Below are 19832 nucleotides of genomic sequence, written 5' to 3'. Positions count from 1 at the left end.
TTTGGATAATACATTAGTTAAAGATTGATAAAACTTTCATTATTGGAATTGCTAAAATATTTGATTCCTGCAGGTAAAATGATTGTATTTTGAATTATTTTTGTCTGTTAAGATTGCTTTGTTTATATATTGAGATTTTTCCAAAAGAGCAATATGTCACATAATAGCAAATTTTATCTTGTTATCCTGTAGATCGATGTGAAATCCTTGGATGTGTTACGATTATGTATTCTGTTGGAGTGAAACTTCCAGTTGCTAGAATTAAACAATTCAATAGTTGTCTGTAAGATTTGTGGGAACTCTCTAATGAAGAGGTGATTTAATTATAAACCTGACTTAAACTTAATAAAAGGACAGATATTTCACGTCAGCCTTTGACCCTCTAACCAGATTAGCTGTGTGTTTTCTGGCAGCAATGTTCTCCGTTATATATGTATTTTTTTGTCCTTTATCTACTTCATGAACATAATGTTTTATTCCACAGCTTCTAAATCAAGTTTTGACAGAAGTTAACAGTCTCAATGGTGTCTTTACCAGGCCTAAATATCAAATTCAGCTAGTATGTATAGGCGTCTTTACTTGAAAATATTCTGTATGCGAATGAATTAAAGCTTGTGTAGGTGCGCCCCAGTGACAGAAACCGATGTAAACTAACCAATTAGAAAGTGCACAGGTGTCCCCTGTGAACCATTAGTTAAACAATTTCATTAACTGCAGTTTTGCACCAGTGAAATATTGTGTTGTACTAAACACAATTAGATGCTTACAGGTGACTCCAGTGGAATAGTCCATTGTACACATTAAGACACATACACGTAGACTCCAATGGAATAGTCCATTGTACACATTAAGACATGTACAGGTCAACTCCAGTGGAATAGTCCATTGTACACATTAAGACACTTACAGGTCAACTCCAGTGGAATAGTCCATTGTACACATTAAGGCACTTACAGGTCAACTCCAGTGGAATAGTCCATTGTACACATTAAGACATGTACAGGTTGACTCCAGTGGAATAGTCCATTGTACACATTAAGACACATACAGGTTGACTCCAGTGGAATAGTCTATTGTACACATTAAGACACTTACAGGTCAAATCCAGTGGAATAGTCCATTTTACACGTTAAGACATGTACAGGTCGACTCCAGTGGAATAGTCCATTGTATACATTAAGACACTTACTGGTCGACTCCAGTGCAATAGTCCATTGTACACGTTAAAGACACATATAGGTTGACTCCAGTGGAATAGTCCATTGTACACGTTAAAGACACATACAGGTTGACTCCAGTGGAATAGTCCATTGTACACGTTAAGACACTTAATGGTCGACTCCAGTGATATAGCCAATTGTTCACATTAAGACACATACAGGTCGACTCCAGTGGAATAGTCCATTGTAAACATTAAGACATGTACTGGTCGACTCCAGTGGAATAGTCCATTGTACACATAAAGACACTTACAGGTTAACTCCAGTGGAATAGTCCATTGTACACGTTAAGACACATACAGGTTGACTCCAGTGGAATAGTCCATTGTACACGTTAAGACATGTACTGGTCGACTCCAGTGGAATAGTCCATTGTACACATTAAGACATGTACAGGTCAACTCCAGTGGAATAGTCCATTGTACACGTTAAGACACATACAGGTTGACTCCAGTGGAATAGTCCATTGTACACATTAAGACACTTACAGGTCGACTCCAGTGGAATAGTCCATTGTACACGTTAAGACACATACAGGTTGACTCCAGTGGAATAGTCCATTGTACACGTTAAGACATGTACTGGTCGACTCCAGTGGAATAGTCCATTGTACACATTAAGACACATACAGGTTGACTCCAGTGGAATAGTCCATTGTACACATTAAGACATGTACTGGTCAACTCCAGTGGAATAGTCCATTGTACACATTAAGACATGTACTGGTCAACTCCAGTGGAATAGTCCATTGTACACGTTAAGACATGTACTGGTCGACTCCAGTGGAATAGTCCATTGTACACGTTAAGACATGTACTGGTCGACTCCAGTGGAATAGTCCATTGTACACATTAAGACACATACAGGTTGACTCCAGTGGAATAGTCCATTGTACACATTAAGACACATACAGGTTGACTCCAGTGGAATAGTCCATTGTACACATTAAGACACTTACAGGTCAACTCCAGTGATATAGCCAATTGTTCACATTAAGACACATACAGGTTGACTCCAGTGGACATTTTGTGTGTTACAAAGGAGGGGAAGCCACATAGGCAAATATTAAAAAAAAAATCTCTACAAAACTTAGGCCTGAAATATAAATTCAACCATTTTCAAGTGCATGCATTAATTTGAAGTGATATTTTTTAAAGTGAAAAATAAAATGTTTAAACGGTTTCTGTATAGACAGTTAAATTCTTTATTGATGTGTCAGGTTGCACATGTTTTACAGTTCGTGTCTTTTATAGACAGGTTGACATCCTAATTCCTTCTATCCTATAGGTTTCATTCTAGGAATTTCGGGTATTGCTCTGTTGGTGACCTTATACATATGTCCTTTATCATCTGATTCAGACATGTGTATGTTACCAAATGTTACCATTTTCCCAGTGTAATAGATTAGACTTTGAATACATATACACTACCAAACCTTATCTTGGTCCAAAATAGAAATCTCAGAGCCCGAAAGGGTAATTGCTTTCAAGGAATGTTCAGCAAAGGTTTAGTAAAAAATACCTTTACTGGATTTTGATGAGATGTTGGTATCGATTTGAGGTTCTCCGTGGGAATTTAGGAAGTCTGGAGTGGAATATTCATTGTATTTAGTCGTTGTTTTAATCTGTCTCTTATTAAAAAATCAATACAATGCATTTATTTAAGACCAGGTTTTAATTCCAACACATATTTTTTCATGATGTTTAAATTTAAGTGCCAGTAGCTCAGTGATTATTCGCTGAGGTCATCCTGATGTTGCCTGACGTTGGTTTCTAAGACTTCTTACTTAAAATCAGCATCAGACTGTCTAAGTCTATGCTGCTATGATATTCATTGAATCTGGGCAAGAGATTTCATGGTGAGGTCTAAATTGTTCAATGATGTTTAGTCCTGCCATAATGATTTGTAGAACTTTCCTTTATATTTTCCTGAAATTCTGTCATGAGTTCAATATTGTTCAACAATGTTTTAATCCTGCCATGTATTTGATATTGTTCAACAATATTTGAATTCTGTCATGAGTTCAATATTGTTCAATGTTTAAATCCTGCCATGAATTTGATATTGTTCAACAGTATATGAATTCTGTCATGACTTCAATATTGTTCAATGATGTTTAAATCTTGCCATGTATTTGATATTGTTGAACCATGTTTGAATTCTGTCATGAGTTTAGTATTGTTCAACAATGTTTAAACCTGCCATGAATTTGATATTGTTCAACAATATTTGAATTCTGTCATGAGTTTAGTATTGTTCAACAATGTTTAAACCTGCCATGAATTTGATATTGTTCAACAATATTTGAATTCTGTCATGAGTTTAGTATTGTTCAACAATGTTTTAATCCTGCCATGTATTTGATATTGTTCAACAGTATATGAATTCTGTCATGACTTCATTATTGTTCAATGTTTAAATCTTGCCATGTATTTGATATTGTTGAACCATGTTTGAATTCTGTCATGAGTTTAGTATTGTTCAACAATGTTTTAATCCTGCCATGAATTTGATATTGTTCAACAATATTTGAATTCTGTCATGAGTTCAATATTGTTCAACAATGTTTGAATCCTGTCATAGGTCTAGAATGTTTAGTGATGTTTTGAGGTACTCGCTGAAGAATAAGGACCTTGAGAACCTGGATAGATATAGCTACACACCTGTACAGGTCTTCAATAACTTTCCAAATTAAGATGGAGGCACTGTGTGAAATTATCTTTGACTGTCACTTGAGATATTCCACAGATCATTCTAAATGACATTTATATCCCCTATACTAAGGCACCAGGATGGCCCCGTATTACTTCTTACAAAACATTGAATTAATTGTCACAATTCATTTCATTTGAATCTGAAATAATGTGTTACCATGGAGACAAAAATATCTGCTATTCTCTCTTCTGTCAACTCAACATATGTAAATTATTGAACATCTGACTTGACACTTACTGGGTTCACATTTACCAGACCTGCTGTGAGAAATTGCATTTGTGAAATGGACTGAGATCTGAGGGTTGAAATCGTCTCTGCTGCGGATGTTAAAAAAATGTATTTTACAAAAAACCTTATCTTTATCCAACCTAATGCTGTAGGGGGGACTTTTCAAAATCAAAACCACTTAGACAAATCTAATATATCAAACCTGGAATAAAAGTGAAAAGGCAATTCATCATTTTACTTAAGGGCATGTCAAAAACAATTTTACTCTTTAAAACAATGTTTGGAAGGAATTTTCACAGAAAAAATTGCTGTAGCAAAATTTGGAATATGTTTAATGTTGTAATACAATGGAGATTACAAACACCTGTCTGGAGAGGTCCCATCCCAGTAGCTAAAACCTGTCTAGAGAGGTTGAAACTCAATTTCTTTAACTTGTCTTGAGAGGTCACAGCTCAACTACTTAAACATCTCTAGAGAGGTAACATCCCTATTGATAAAACCTGTCTAGTGAGGTCACACCCCAGTAGCTAAACCTGTCTAGAGAGTTGCATCCTAATTACTAAAACCTGTCTAGAGAGGTAACATCCCTATTGATAAAACCTGTCTAGAGAGGTCACACCCCAGTAGCTAAAACCTGTCTAGAGAGTTGCATCCTAATTACTAAAACCTCTCTAGAGAGGTAACATCCCTATTGATAAAACCTGTCTAGAGAGGTCACACCCCAGTAGCTAAACCTGTCTAGAGAGTTGCATCCTAATTACTAAAACCTGTCTAAAGAGGACAAACCCCAGTAGCTTAAACCTGTCTAGAGAGGTCACACCCCAGTAGCTTAAACCTGTCTAGAGAGTTGCATCCTAATTACTAAAACCTGTCTAGAGAGGTAACATCCCTATTGATAAAACCTGTCTAGAGAGGTCATACCCCAGTAGCTAAAACCTGTCTAGAGAGGTCACACCCTAGTAGCTCAAACCTGCCAAGAGTGGTCAAAGCTCAATTAATTAAACTTGTCTTGAGAGGTCACAGCTCAATTACTTAAACATCTCTAGAGAGGTAACCTCCCTATTGATAAAACCTGTCTTGAGAGGTCACACCCCAGTAGCTAAAACCTGTCTAGAGAGGTCACACCCCAGTAGCTTAAACCTATCTGGAGAGATGCATCCTAATTACTAAAACCTCTCTAGAGAGGTAACATCCCTATTGATAAAACCTGTCTAGAGAGGTCATACCCCAGTAGCTAAAACCTGTCTAGAGAGGTCATACCCCAGTACCTAAAACCTGTCAAGAGTGGTCAAAGCTCAATTACTTAATCTTGTCTTGAGAGGTCACAGCTCAATTACTTAAACATCTCTAGAGAGGTAGCCTCCCTATTGATAAAACCTGTCTTGAAAGGTCACACCCCAGTAGCTAAAACCTGTCTAGAGAGGTCACACCCCAGTAGCTTAAACCTGTCACGAGAGTTGCATCATAATTACTAAAACCTATCTAGAGAGGTAACATCCCTATTGATAAAACCTGTCTAGAGAGGTCATACCCCAGTAGCTAAAACCTGTTTAGAGAGGTCACACACCAGTACCTAAAACCTGTCTAGAGAGGTCACACCCCAGTAGCTAAAACCTGTCTAGAGAGGTGCATCCTAATTACTAAAACCTATCTAGAGAGGTCACAGCTCAATTATAAAAACTTTTCAAGAGAATAACATCCCAATTGATAAACCCTGTCTAGAGAGGTTGCCTCCTTATTAAAAGCTGCTGTCAAGAAAGGTCACCTTTCTAATGAAGCCTGTCAATAGTTACACAGATCATCAATGTCATGTCAAAATCTATCTTAAGGGAAGTATATAGCTGTTTGTAGACCAATAATATGAACTGTAAGTAATGTCAGAGCTACCAAAAAAAAACCTCCAGTATTTGCTGGTTGTTGCCCCTTGAGAATTCTGGTGTGACACGAATCGTATATTCTCTCCCAGAAGGGAAAAGAAGGAGGGCTTGCCATTTTGTGTTAATGAATTGTTGTAGTTGAAGTCCTGCCTTTTGGGACAAATGGTAAATATCAGTATAAGTATTGGAGAAATGGGTCAGGATGTTGCGTGTAATAGTTCAATTTCCAACACTCTTGGTAATTGCCATCATCTCATTATCATCCTGGAAGTGTTTTAAAACGCATTTTTTTAGTTTAAAAAATTGAATTAGAAAACAATTGAATTTTGAAACAGGATATCTAGAATACTATGGGGATTAAGGATATTAGCTTTTTTACACTGAAAGTGGTGCCAGGACCAGGCTTAGTGTGGGAAGCTGCTCCTAGGTTCTGTCACTTAATACATTCAACTGATGATGATGGAAAAGTCTTCCTCATGGAATGAATGCACTACTAGCATTAGAAATATCTATATATGTGTTTGACGTGTATCAGACTTTCTAGTTAAATGATTGTTAATTATACTGTATTTAGGAAGGAGAAGCCTGATTTTGGAGCCTAGAAAAGAATTAACAGTGCAGTGAAGCTTTTGTTTTATTCATAATTTAAAAAATTCATTGATTTCTAGTAGAATATACAGTATCTTTTAAGGTATAAGTTTGTCAAGTCGAGGCTTGAAGTTTTTTGCAAAAAAGTACAATCTCCCATATGGAAATCTCAAAGAGTTGGCAAACATGAATAGTATTGAAAAAAAATCTTTATTATATACACATTGGTGTTGACTGATATGATGTTGTAAAACTGACCCTGATAGAAAGCCAAGATTTGACATTCATATCCTGATATGGCAGCTTACACATGGTTAAGTCATAGAACTGTAGCCAAGTCATGCTAATCCATCACATCAGAGATATTTCCATATATCTGTGACCTTCCGTGTTGGTGAGAATAACCAGACCAATATCAAGTGTCCTTGTCTGTTACATCCTCTGGTCAAATTGTCTTGTCATGGTTCAAAAGACCTACTGACCATCAGAGAACTTGCGCTATCAAAGACCTGAATATGTTTTTATAAGATGAACATGGCATCATTACCATGCCTAACATACGGTGTATTGAGTGTCCTTGCCTACTGTATACTTTTTAGGAATGGCATTGATCCAGGGAGTCATGAGGGTGTCCTGTTGGATTTCTTCCAATTACAGCTTTGTATATTATTTGATTTGATTTGCTGGATATATGAGTGACATTTCCAATGTTTACAGATAACAACTATTGGGATAGAATCTTCAGTGATTTAATAAATTAATCTTTTGATTATTTGGATGCTGCCATTGAGGACTAGCTAGCTTACAAATATATTAATAACTGTATATGTGATTGGAGTAAAACAAAATTTTTTTAAACAATGACACATTGACTGCATGGTGTTTTTATCAATCCTGAAATAAACTGTGTAGTGGTGATTACTGAAATGGTTGATGTGCCGCCATTGAGGACTAGCTAGCTTACAAATATATTAATAACTGTATATGTGATTGGAGTAAAACAAATTTTTTTTAAACAATGACACATTGACTGCATGGTGTTTTATCAATCCTGAAATAAACTGTGTAATGGTTGATGTGGCCCCCCCCCCCCCCCCCCCCCCCCCCCAAATGGGAACATTTTAGTGACTTTCATTGTATAATTAAGAGAGAAGATGAGAAAAACTAAAACTTGCACACACAAAAAAAAAAAGAAAAAAAAAGATTCTAGATGTTTACAGGTCTTTTGTTTATGATCAATCTAGATGATTACAAATCTCTTGTTTGCGCTCTTAGGTGTAAAGGATTATTTTAATACAATGTGATTTTGTCAAAATTTGTAATAAAAAGAAAATTCAGTGGTTTTCCATTTAATATCAAATGTTTTTCACAGATCTCTTGTTTGTGATCTTTCTAGATGTTTACATATCTTTGTTTGTGATAATTCTGGATGTTTACAGATCTTTAGTTTGTGATCATTCTGGATGTTTACAGATCTCTTGTTTGTGATCATTCTAGATGTTAACAGATCTCTTGTTTGTGATAATTCTAGATGTTTACAGATCTCTTGTTTGTGATCATTCAAGATGTTAACAGATCTCTTGTTTGTGATCATTCTAGATGTTAACAGATCTCTTGTTTGTGAACATTCTAGATGTTAACAGATCTCTTGTTTGTGATCATTCTAGATGTTAACAGATCTCTTGTTTGTGATCATTCTAGATGTTTACAGATCTCTTGTTTGTGATCATTCAAGATGTTAACAGATCTCTTGTTTGTGATCATTCTAGATGTTAACAGATCTCTTGTTTGTGATCATTCTAGATGTTTACAGATCTCTTGTTTGTGATCATTCTAGATGTATACAGATCTCTTGTTTGTCATCATTCTAGATGTTTACAGATCTCTTGTTTGTCATCATTCTAGATGTATACAGATCTCTTGTTTTTGATCATTCTAGATGTTTACAGATCTCTTGTTTGTGGTCATTCTAGATGTTTACAGATTTCTTGTTTGTGATCATTCTAGATGTTAACAGATCTCTTGTTTGTGATCATTCTAGATGTTTACAGATCTCTTGTTTGTGATAATTCTGGATGTTTATTGGTCTCTTGTTTGTGATCATTCTAGATGTTTACAAATCTCTTGTTTGTGATCATTCTAGATGTTTACAGATCTCGTGTTTGTGATCATTCTAGATATTTACAAATCTCTTGTTTGTGATCATTCTAGATGTTTACAGATCTCTTGTTTGTGATCATTCTAGATGTTTACATATGTCTTGTTTGTGATCATTCTAGATGTTAACTGATCTTGTGTTTGTGATCATTCTAGATGTTTATTGGTCTCTTGTTTGTGATCATTCTAGATGTTTATTGGTCTCTTGTTTGTGATCATTCTAGATGTTTACAGATCTCTTGTTTGTGATCATTCTGGATGTTTACAGATCTCTTGTTTGCGATCATTCTATATGTTAACAGATCTCTTGTTTGTGATAATTCTAGATGTTAACAGATCTCTTGTTTGTGATCATTCTAGATGTTAACAGATCTTTAGTTTGTGATCATTCTAGATGTTTACAGATGTCTTGTTTGTGATCTTTCTAGATGTTAACAGATCTCTTGTTTGTGATCATTCTAGATGTTAACAGATCTCTTGCTTGTGATCATCCTAGATGTTCACAGATCTCTTGTTGGTGATCATTCTGGATGATGACAGATCTTTAGTTTGTGATCATTCTAGATATTTACATCTCTTATTTGTAATCATTCTAGATTATGACAGATCTTTTGCTTCTGATCATTCTAGATGATTACTGATCTCTTGTTTGTGATCATTCTAGATGTTTACAGGTCTCTTGTTTGTGATCATTCTAGATGTTTACAGATCTCTTGTTTGTGATCATGCTAGATGTTTCTAGATTTCTTATTTGTAACCATCTAGATTATGACTGATCTTTTGCTTGTGATCATTCTAGATGTATACTGATGTCTTGTTTGGTGTATACAGGATTATTTTAATACATTGTGATTTTGTCGCAATTTGTAATATAAAGAAAATCCAGTGGTTTGCCATTTATTATCAAATATTTTTCACTCGTATGACAGATTTCTTTTTATATATTTACGCACTCATGAAAATATAAAACAGAAAAAATCTGCCATACTCATGAAATGTATTTGATATTAAACAGCAAACGATTGAATATTGTCTATCTACTTGGTGTTGGTATATAAACTGGTCGGCCCTTACAGGAATTTTAAAGCCTGGGCGTTTTGATATGTTTTGTGTGATGATCTGACATTTCAGACTCCATCCTCAGGATATTATGTCTGTCCAGTCAGGAATAACTTTGATTAAAGTCACAAACTGGAAATTGGTGGAATCAGTGGTATTGCTGCATGTCATAGTCCTAGACATGAAATTCCTTGCAGTAGTAAATCTCTAAACAAATAGACATACATGGATCAAAATCAGACATGAATTGATCATCTTCATGTCAGATCTTGATCTGTTGTCTTAGGTAATGATATCACTTCCTCAAGTTGACAGCTGTGTGCTGGAGTTGATGAAAAATTGATGAATCAGAAATTTTCTATGAAGGCTACTCTGTTTCTTAAGGCTGTATGCTGTATTATTGCATGTATGCTACAGTACCTTACTGTGACATGGAGACTTAAGGCTGTATGCTGTTATAGCATGGTAATATGGGGATTTAAGGTTGTATGCTAGCTGTATGTTATTGCATGGTAACATGGAGACTTAAGGTTGTATGCTAGCTGTATGCTGTTACTGGTAACATGGGACTTAAGGTTGTATGTTTGCTGTATGCTGTTACTGGTAACATGGTGACTTAAGGGTGTATGCTTGCTGTATGCTGTTACTGGTAACATGGGAACTAAAAGTTGTATGCTTGCTGTATGCTGTTACTGGTAACATGGAGACTTAAGGTTGTATGCTTGCTGTATGCTGTTACTTGTAACATGGGGACTTAAGGTTGTATGCTAGCTGTATGCTGTTACTGGTAACATGGGACTTAAGGTTGTATGTTTGCTGTATGCTGTTACTGGTAACATGGGAACTAAAAGTTGTATGCTTGCTGTATGCTGTTACTGGTAACATGGAGACTTAAGGTTGTATGCTAGCTATATGCTGTTACTTGTAACATGGAGACTTAAGGGTGTATGCTTGCTGTATGCTGTTACTTGTAACATGGGGCTAATGGTTGTATGCTAGCTGTATGCTGTTACTTGTAACATGGAGACTTAAGGTTGTATGTTTGCTGTATGCTGTTACTGGTAACATGGGAACTAAAAGTTGTACGCTTGCTGTATGCTGTTACTGGTAACATGGAGACTAAAGGTTGTATGCTTGCTGTATGCTGTTACTGGTAACATGGGGACTAAAGGTTGTATGCTAGCTGTATGCTGTTACTGGTAACATGGAGACTTAAGGTTGTATGCTAGCTGTATGCTGTTACTTGTAACATGGGGACTAAAGGTTGTATGCTAGCTGTATGCTGTTACTGGTAACATGGAGACTTAAGGTTGTATGCTAGCTGTATGCTGTTACTTGTAACATGGAGACTTAAGGGTGTATGCTAGCTGTATGCTGTTACTGGTAACATGGGGACTTAAGGTTGTATGTTTGCTGTATGCTGTTACTGGTAACATGGGGACTTAAGGTTGTATGTTTGCTGTATGCTGTTACTTGTAACATGGTGACTTAAGGGTGTATGCTAGCTGTATACTGTTACTGGTAACATGGTGACATAAGGGTGTATGTTTGCTGTATGCTGTTACTGGTAACATGGAGACTTAAGGTTGTATGTTTGCTGTATGCTGTTACTGGTAACATGGGAACTAAAAGTTGTATGCTTGCTGTATGCTGTTACTGGTAACATGGTGACTTAAGGGTGTATGCTAGCTGTATGCTGTTACTGGTAACATGGGACTTAAGGTTGTATGTTTGCTGTATGCTGTTACTGGTAACATGGAGACTTAAGGTTGTATGCTTGCTGTATGCTGTTACTGGTAACATGGGGACTTAAGGTTGTATGCTAGCTGTATGCTGTTACTTGTAACATGGAGACTTAAGGTTGTATGCTTGCTGTATGCTGTTACTTGTAACATGGAGACTTAAGGTTGTATGTTTGCTGTATGCTGTTACTGGTAACATGGTGACTTAAGGGTGTATGCTGTTACTGGTAACATGGGAACTAAAAGTTGTATGCTTGCTGTATGCTGTTACTTGTAACATGGGGACTTAAGGGTGTATGCTTGCTGTATGCTGTTACTTGTAACATGGGGACTAAAGGTTGTATGCTAGCTGTATGCTGTTACTGTTAACTGTAGACTTAAAGTTGTATGCTTGCTGTATGCTGTTACTTGTAACATGGAGACTTAAGGTTGTATGCTAGCTGTATGCTGTTACTTGTAACATGGTGACTTAAGGGTGTATGCTTGCTGTATGCTGTTACTTGTAACATGGGGACTAAAGGGTGTATGCTAGCTGTATGCTGTTACTGTTAACTGTAGACTGAAGGTTGTATGCTACATGTTCATTTGCCTTTCACCTTGGTAGCCAAGGTTCGATTCCTCAATCAGACATGGAAAGGCACCACATCAGTTTTCTCAAGGTACTCTTGTTTCCTTCCACTGTCCACATCATCTGTCTTTATGGAATACCTGTCTACAGAACCCAGTAGTTATATAATCACCTGTCCTGATAGCCTATTAGTGAAGATATCAATTCTTGCCTTAAAACTGTCTCAACAGGAGACAGGTTGTAATAAAAAAACAGTTAGGTCCATCAATTTTGACATCAGACGGGCCTTAGGAGATTCTGTATACTTCTAAATCCACACAAGTACAGTTGACCATTGTCCAGTAAATATTGTTTAAGACACACTCAGAGTTACCTTACCTTCAGAAACTACCACCAACACAGGGCTATCCCAGATATTCTGACATCATATCAGAGTTACCTTACCTACAGACACTACCACCAACACAGGGCAATCCCAGATATTCTGACATCGTATCAGAGTTACCTTACCTATACAGACACTACCACCAACACAGGGCTATCCCAGATATTCTGACATCATATCAGAGTTACCTTACCTACAGACACTACCACCAACACAGGGCTATCCCAGATATTCTGACATCATATCAGAGTTACCTACAGACACTACCACCAACACAGGGCTATCCCAGATATCCTGACATCATATCAGAGTTACCTTACCTACAGACACTACCACCAACACAGGGCTATCCCAGATATTCTGACATCATATCAGAGTTACCTTACCTACAGACACTACCACCAACACAGGGCTATCCCAGATATTCTGACATCATATCAGAGTTACCTTACCTACAGACACTACCACCAACACAGGGCTATCCCAGATATTCTGACATCGTATCAGAGTTACCTTACCTATACAGACACTACCACCAACACAGGGCTATCCCAGATATTCTGACATTATATCAGAATTACCTTACCTACAGACACTACCACCAACACAGGGCTATCCCAGATATTCTGACATCATATCAGAGTTACCTTACCTACAGACACTACCACCAACACAGGGCTATCCCAGATATTCTGACATCATATCAGAGTTACCTTACCTACAGACACTACCACCAACACAGGGCAATCCCAGATATTCTGACATCATATCAGAGTTACCTACAGACACTACCACCAACACAGGGCAATCCCAGATATTCTGACATCATATCAGAGTTACCTACAGACACTACCACCAACACAGGGCTATCCCAGATATTCTGACATCATATCAGAGTTACCTACAGAATCTACCACCAACACAGGGCAATCCCAGATATTCTGACATCATATCAGAGTTACCTTACCTACAGACACTACCACAAACACAGGGCTATCCCAGATATTCTGACATCATATCAGAGTTACCTTACCTACAGACACTACCACCAACACAGGGCTATCCCAGATATTCTGACATCATATCAGAGTTACCTTACCTACAGACACTACCACCAACACAGGGCTATCCCAGATATTCTGACATCATATCAGAGTTACCTTACCTACAGACACTGCCACCAACACAGGGCTATCCCAGATATTCTGACATCATATCAGAGTTACCTTACCTACAGACACTGCCACCAACACAGGGCTATCCCAGATATCCTGACATCATATCAGAGTTACCTTACCTACAGACACTACCACCAACACAGGGCTATCCCAGATATTCTGACATCATATCAGAGTTACCTTACCTACAGACACTACCACCAACACAGGGCTATCCCAGATATTCTGACATCATATCAGAGTTACCTTACCTACAGACACTACCACCAACACAGGGCTATCTCAGATATTCTGACATCATATCAGAGTTACCTTACCTACAGACACTACCACCAACACAGGGCTATCCCAGATATTCTGACATCATATCAGAGTTACCTTACCTACAGACACTACCACCAACACAGGACAATCCCAGATATTCTGACATCATATCAGAGTTACCTACAGACACTACCACCAACACAGGGCTATCCCAGATATTCTGACATCATATCAGAGTTACCTTACCTACGGACACTACCACCAACACAGGGCAATCCCAGATATTCTGACATCATATCAGAGTTACCTACAGACACTACCACCAACACAGGGCTATCCCAGATATTCTGACATCATATCAGAGTTACCTTACCTACAGACACTACCACCAACACAGGGGTATCCCAGATATTCTGACATCATATCAGAGTTACCTTACCTACCGACACTACCCCCAACACAGGGCTATCCCAGATATTCTGACATCATATCAGAGTTACCTACAGACACTACCACCAACACAGGGCAATCCCAGATATTCTGACATCATATCAGAGTTACCTTACCTACGGACACTACCACCAACACAGGGCAATCCCAGATATTCTGACATCATATCAGAGATAGAAATAACCCCACCTTGATACTGCGTGATGTGTACATCATTGTAAATGGCTATTAAACATGATTACACAAATTTCTTTGCTGCTTTCAAGGTTTGGTATTTTAACGAGTTTTCCATATGATGAGGAATATACACCAGCTGCGAAAGCTTGGTTTTATTGATAAGTTTTTACAATAACATTCCTCAAAACTCGCGTCTGATATGTAATAATGAGAGATATACATTGAATTTAAACACTTTACAAAATACAGTCATTTTGTGCGTTTGCGAACATTTGTTTTAATTTTGCATTCCAAATTTATTTGATAACATTTATGAGTTTAGCACATGTAAATTTCTGATTCACAACCATAGCAATTCCAATGTAAGTATGGCACAGAGAACAGTTTGTAGGTTTAGGGGGAAGAATACGATAATTTGAACTGTAGTTAGTTGTCTGGAAGAATACGATTGATAATTTAAAAAAAAAAAAATCACAAGGAGAAAGGAAAAGATTAGCATCCCAGGTGTTACAATGGGTAGCAGGTTCCATCAATATCCCCAAAATAGAAGATAGAGAAAATCCCTGATTCTGGAGCGGACTGACATAACGTCCTTTGATAAAAATATAGAGGGATCGATACAGCAGGCCTAAGATATTCTTTGGCTTACAATTTGCCCCTGAACTGAAGACTTTGGAAAACCCGACGTAGAGTTCTTCACTGGACCTTACAATAATCACCCCTGACACACGTGATACAGCAAGCATACACAATCTTTCCTCAATCCTGTATGAGGTCTAAGTACAAGTCACATCAACCCATTCCTCACACAGTTGGTAGAGAGTACAAGTCACATCAACCCATTCCTCACACAGTTGGTAGAGAGTACAAGTCACATCAACCCATTCCTCACACAGTTGGTAGAGAGTACAAGTCACATCAACCCATTCCTCACACAGTTGGTATAGAGTACAAGTCACATCAACCCTTTCCTCACACAGTTGGTATAGAGTACAAGTCACATCAACCCTTTCCTCACACAGTTAGTAGGGAGTACAAGTCACATCAACCCATTCCTCACACAGTTGGTATAGAGTACAAGTCACATCAACCCTTTCCTCACACAGTTGGTATAGAGTACAAGTCACATCAACCCTTTCCTCACACAGTTAGTAGGGAGTACAAGTCACATCAACCCATTCCTCACACAGTTGGTATAGAGTACAAGTCACATCAACCCATTCCTCACACAGTTGGTAGAGAGTACAAGTCACATCAACCCTTTCCTCACACAGTTGGTAGAGAGTACAAGTCACATCAACCCTTTCCTCACACAGTTGGTAGAGAGTACAAGTCACATCAACCCATTCCTCATACAGTTGGTATAGAGTACAAGTCACATCAACCCTTTCCCCACCCAGTTGGTAAAATCTTCATGTTTGATTTGCTTCTTGAGAAAGCTGTGAGTCAGATACCATGTGAAAATTGATTCATGGCTGATCTCACATAAACAATTGACAGTGGCCTGTCCTGTTGTCAGCTTGATTCCTATTTCTAAATAAAGAAATTATGATATACACAGGCCATAGGGGTCTCTTGCCTCATGTGCTGTAATAATTTGCTGTTTGATGAAGGTAGTTCCAACCAAAGCACACTCACTATTGTAGGGGAAAATGAAAGCCATTTCTCTGTGCATTATGCATGCTAGAGCAACCATCATATCCTTATAAAAGTATATCTCTGAATTGTAAATACCAATATGGATTTCCCCTTATCAGAATGGTATGCACCTCCCTCAAACATCAAATCCATTAAAAGCCGGCTCTGTCAAAGTATTTTTTCTGTAAAACCAGAGAAATAAACTGCCTTATCTTTGAAAACTGCATTAGCTCATCACCATAGCAACCGTACTAACATTGCCCAATAACAGTTGGGTTAGTGAAACAAATTTGACGGTGTTTCTAGAAAATGTCAATACTGTATCAATTTTATTTGTACGCTATCTCCTGTACATAAAACACATTTCCTCTGAATTCCTCCAGAGAGATAAAGTTTAATACTCAGTGTTATCCAGTGTAGTATGGAATGTTTACTCAAGAAAAGAGACAAGATTAACCCCTATTGTCACCAGAAAACCTGTAATCAATCTTTAAGCTTTAAATTGTGATTAATAAATGATTTTTGTGTCGCCTGCGAAAAGCAGGCAACATATAAGTATCACTATGTCGGCGGCGGTGTCCATACAAAGGTTTCCATACCATATCTCAAGTTCCCTTGGGCCGATCAAACTCAAATTTCATGCAGATCTTCTTTACCAAAAGTGCTTGCTTTGGATTGTATTTCAAGTTCAAAGATCAAAGGTCTAGGTCACTGTTACTAAAAATTGAAAATTTGTTTCCTTGTGATAACGCAAGTTCCTTTGGGCCCATTTAAGTTGATTTTCATGCAGTTTTTCTTCTTACCAAATGTGCTTGCTTGGGATTGTTTTTTTTACAAGTCCAAAGGTCATGGTCACTGTTACTGTAATGGGAAATCTGTTTCGATGCAATAACTACAGTTCTCTTGGGGCGATCAAGCTCAAACTTCTTAAAAACTACAGTTCTCTTGGGGCGATCAAGCTCAAACTTCTTAATAACTACAGTTCTCTTGGGGCGATCAAGCTCAAACTTCTTAATGACTTCAGTTCTCTTGGGGCGATCAAGCTCAAACTTCTTAATAACTACAGTTCTCTTGGGGCGATCAAGCTCAAACTTCTTAATAACTACAGTTCTCTTGGGGCGATCAAGCTCAAACTTCTTAATAACTACAGTTCTCTTGGGGCGATCAAGCTCAAACTTCTTAATAACTACAGTTCTCTTGGGGCGATCAAGCTCAAACTTCTTAATAACTACAGTTCTCTTGAGGCGATCAAGCTCAAACTTCTTAATGACTTCAGTTCTCTTGGGGCGATCAAGCTCAAACTTCTTAATGACTACAGTTCTCTTGGGGCGATCACGCTCAAACTTCTTGAGGTGTTCATGTACCAAAAGTTCCTGCTCTGTATTGCTGAATTTCGAGCATATTTGAGTGATGCTGGTCTTGCTTACCTCTAACATTATTTCTTGAAGTGAACAATATATATGAAAAATTAAACCCAAGTTGCTGTGAAGGTGACACATCCACTGGTTTGATTTCTTTTAGTCTTTTTTAATCATTATATTCTTCTAACTAGTTATTTGGTGCACTTTTGAATTGACTGTTTGAAGACAGTTTTAGCTACATAGTCTTATCAAAGGATCAATGATATAAAGGACACATAGCATCAAGGACATAAAGGACAAATAGGATCAAGGACATGAAAGGACACATAGGATCAAGGACATGAAGGACACATAGGATCAAGGACATGAAGGACACATAGGATCAAGGACATGAAGGACACATAGGATCAAGGACATGAAGGACACATAGGATCAAGGACATGAAGGACACATAGGATCAAGGACATGAAGGACACATAGGATCAAGGACATGAAGGACACATAGGATCAAGGACATGAAGGACACAAAGGATCAAGGACATGAAGGACACATAGGATCAAGGACATGAAGGACACATAGGATCAAGGACATGAAGGAAACATAGGATCAAGGACATGAAGGACACAAAGGATCAAGGACATGAAGGACACATAGGATCAAGGACATGAAGGAAACATAGGATCAAGGACATGAAGGAAACATAGGATCAAGGACATGAAGGACACATAGGATCAAGGACATGAAGGACACATAGGATCAAGGACATGAAGGACACATAGGATCAAGGACATGAAGGAAACATAGGATCAAGGACATGAAGGAAACATAGGATCAAGGACATGAAGGAAACATAGGATCAAGGACATGAAGGACACATAGGATCAAGGACATGAAGGACACATAGGATCAAGGACATGAAGGAAACATAGGATCAAGGACATGAAGGACACAAAGGATCAAGGACATGAAGGACACATAGGATCAAGGACATGAAGGACACATAGGATCATTTGTTTGGTTTGTGTTTTGTTTAACGTCCTATTAACAGTGTTTGGTTTGTGTTTTGTTTAACGTCCTATTAACAGCCAGGGTCATTTAAGGACGTGCCAGGTTTTGGAGGTGGAGGAAAGCCGGAGTACACAGAGAAAAACCACCGGTCTACGGTCAGTACCAGGCAACTGCCCCACGTAGGTTTCGAACTCGCAACCCAGTGGTGGAGGGCTAGTGATAAAGTGTCGGTACACCTTAACCACTCGGCCACCGCGGCCCCCATAGGATCAAGGACATGAAGGACACAGAGGATCAAGGACATGAAGGACTCAGAGGATCAATGACATGAAGGACACAGAGGATCAAGGACATGAAGGACTCAGAGGATCAATGACATGAAGGACACAGAGGATCAAGGAAATGAAGGACACAGAGGATCAAGGACATGAAGGACTCAGAGGATCAATGACATGAAGGACACATAGGATCAAGGACATGAAGGACAAATAGGATCAAGGATATGAAGGACAAATAGGATCAAGGGCATGAAGGACACATATGATCAAGGACATGAAGGACACATATGATCAAGGACATGAAGGACACAGAGGATCAAGGACATGAAGGACACATAGGATCAAGGACATGAAGGACACATAGGATCAAGGACATTAAGGACACATAGAATCAATGACATGAAGGACACAAAGGATCAAGGACATGAAGGACACCATAGGATCAAGGACATGAAGGACACATAGGACCAAGGACATGAAGGACACAGGATCAAGGGCATGAAGGACACATATGATCAAGGACATGAAGGACACAGGATCAAGGACATGAAGGACACATAGGATCAAGGACATTAAGGACACATAGGATCAAGGACATGAAGGACACCATAGGATCAAGGACATGAAGGACACATAGGATCAAGGACATGAAGGACACACAGGATCAAGGACATGAAGGACACATATGATCAAGGACATGAAGGACACAGAGGATCAAGGACATGAAGGACACATATGATCAAGGACATGAAGGACACAGGATCAAGGGCATGAAGGACACCATAGAATCAATGACATGAAGGACACAAAGGATCAATGACATGAAGGGCACATAGGATCAAGGACACATAGGACCAAGGACATGAAGGACACATAGGATCAAGGACATGAAGGACACATAGGATCAAGGACATGAAGGACACAAAGGATCAAGGACA

The 19832-nt window shown here is 38.2% G+C and overlaps 1 protein-coding gene and 1 long non-coding RNA gene across 5 annotated transcripts in view; one reads left to right on the top strand and one right to left on the bottom strand.

Moving 5' to 3' along the window:
- Positions 1-19832, top strand: part of LOC117325438 (cAMP-specific 3',5'-cyclic phosphodiesterase 4C-like) — a 343137-nt gene that overhangs the window by 118080 nt on the left and 205225 nt on the right. The gene's annotated exons all lie outside the window — the stretch shown is intronic.
- Positions 12813-14374, bottom strand: LOC117325440. Of its 2 annotated transcripts, XR_004532258.1 has the most exons (4): positions 14096-14120; positions 13380-13440; positions 13126-13257; positions 12813-12986 (listed from the first exon to the last, which is right to left on the bottom strand). It is a non-coding gene; the product is annotated as an uncharacterized LOC117325440 (long non-coding RNA). The 2 variants fall into 2 exon arrangements; XR_004532259.1 differs by lacking the exon at positions 14096-14120 and adding an exon at positions 14350-14374 and having other exon boundaries at positions 13126-13440.

The sequence above is a fragment of the Pecten maximus genome, chromosome 4, assembly GCF_902652985.1.
Source record: "Pecten maximus chromosome 4, xPecMax1.1, whole genome shotgun sequence".
In the NCBI taxonomy this organism is placed as follows: domain Eukaryota; kingdom Metazoa; phylum Mollusca; class Bivalvia; order Pectinida; family Pectinidae; genus Pecten; species Pecten maximus.
The sequence above is the reverse complement of the archived record's forward strand: the minus strand, read 5'-3'. Positions and strand labels throughout refer to the sequence as shown.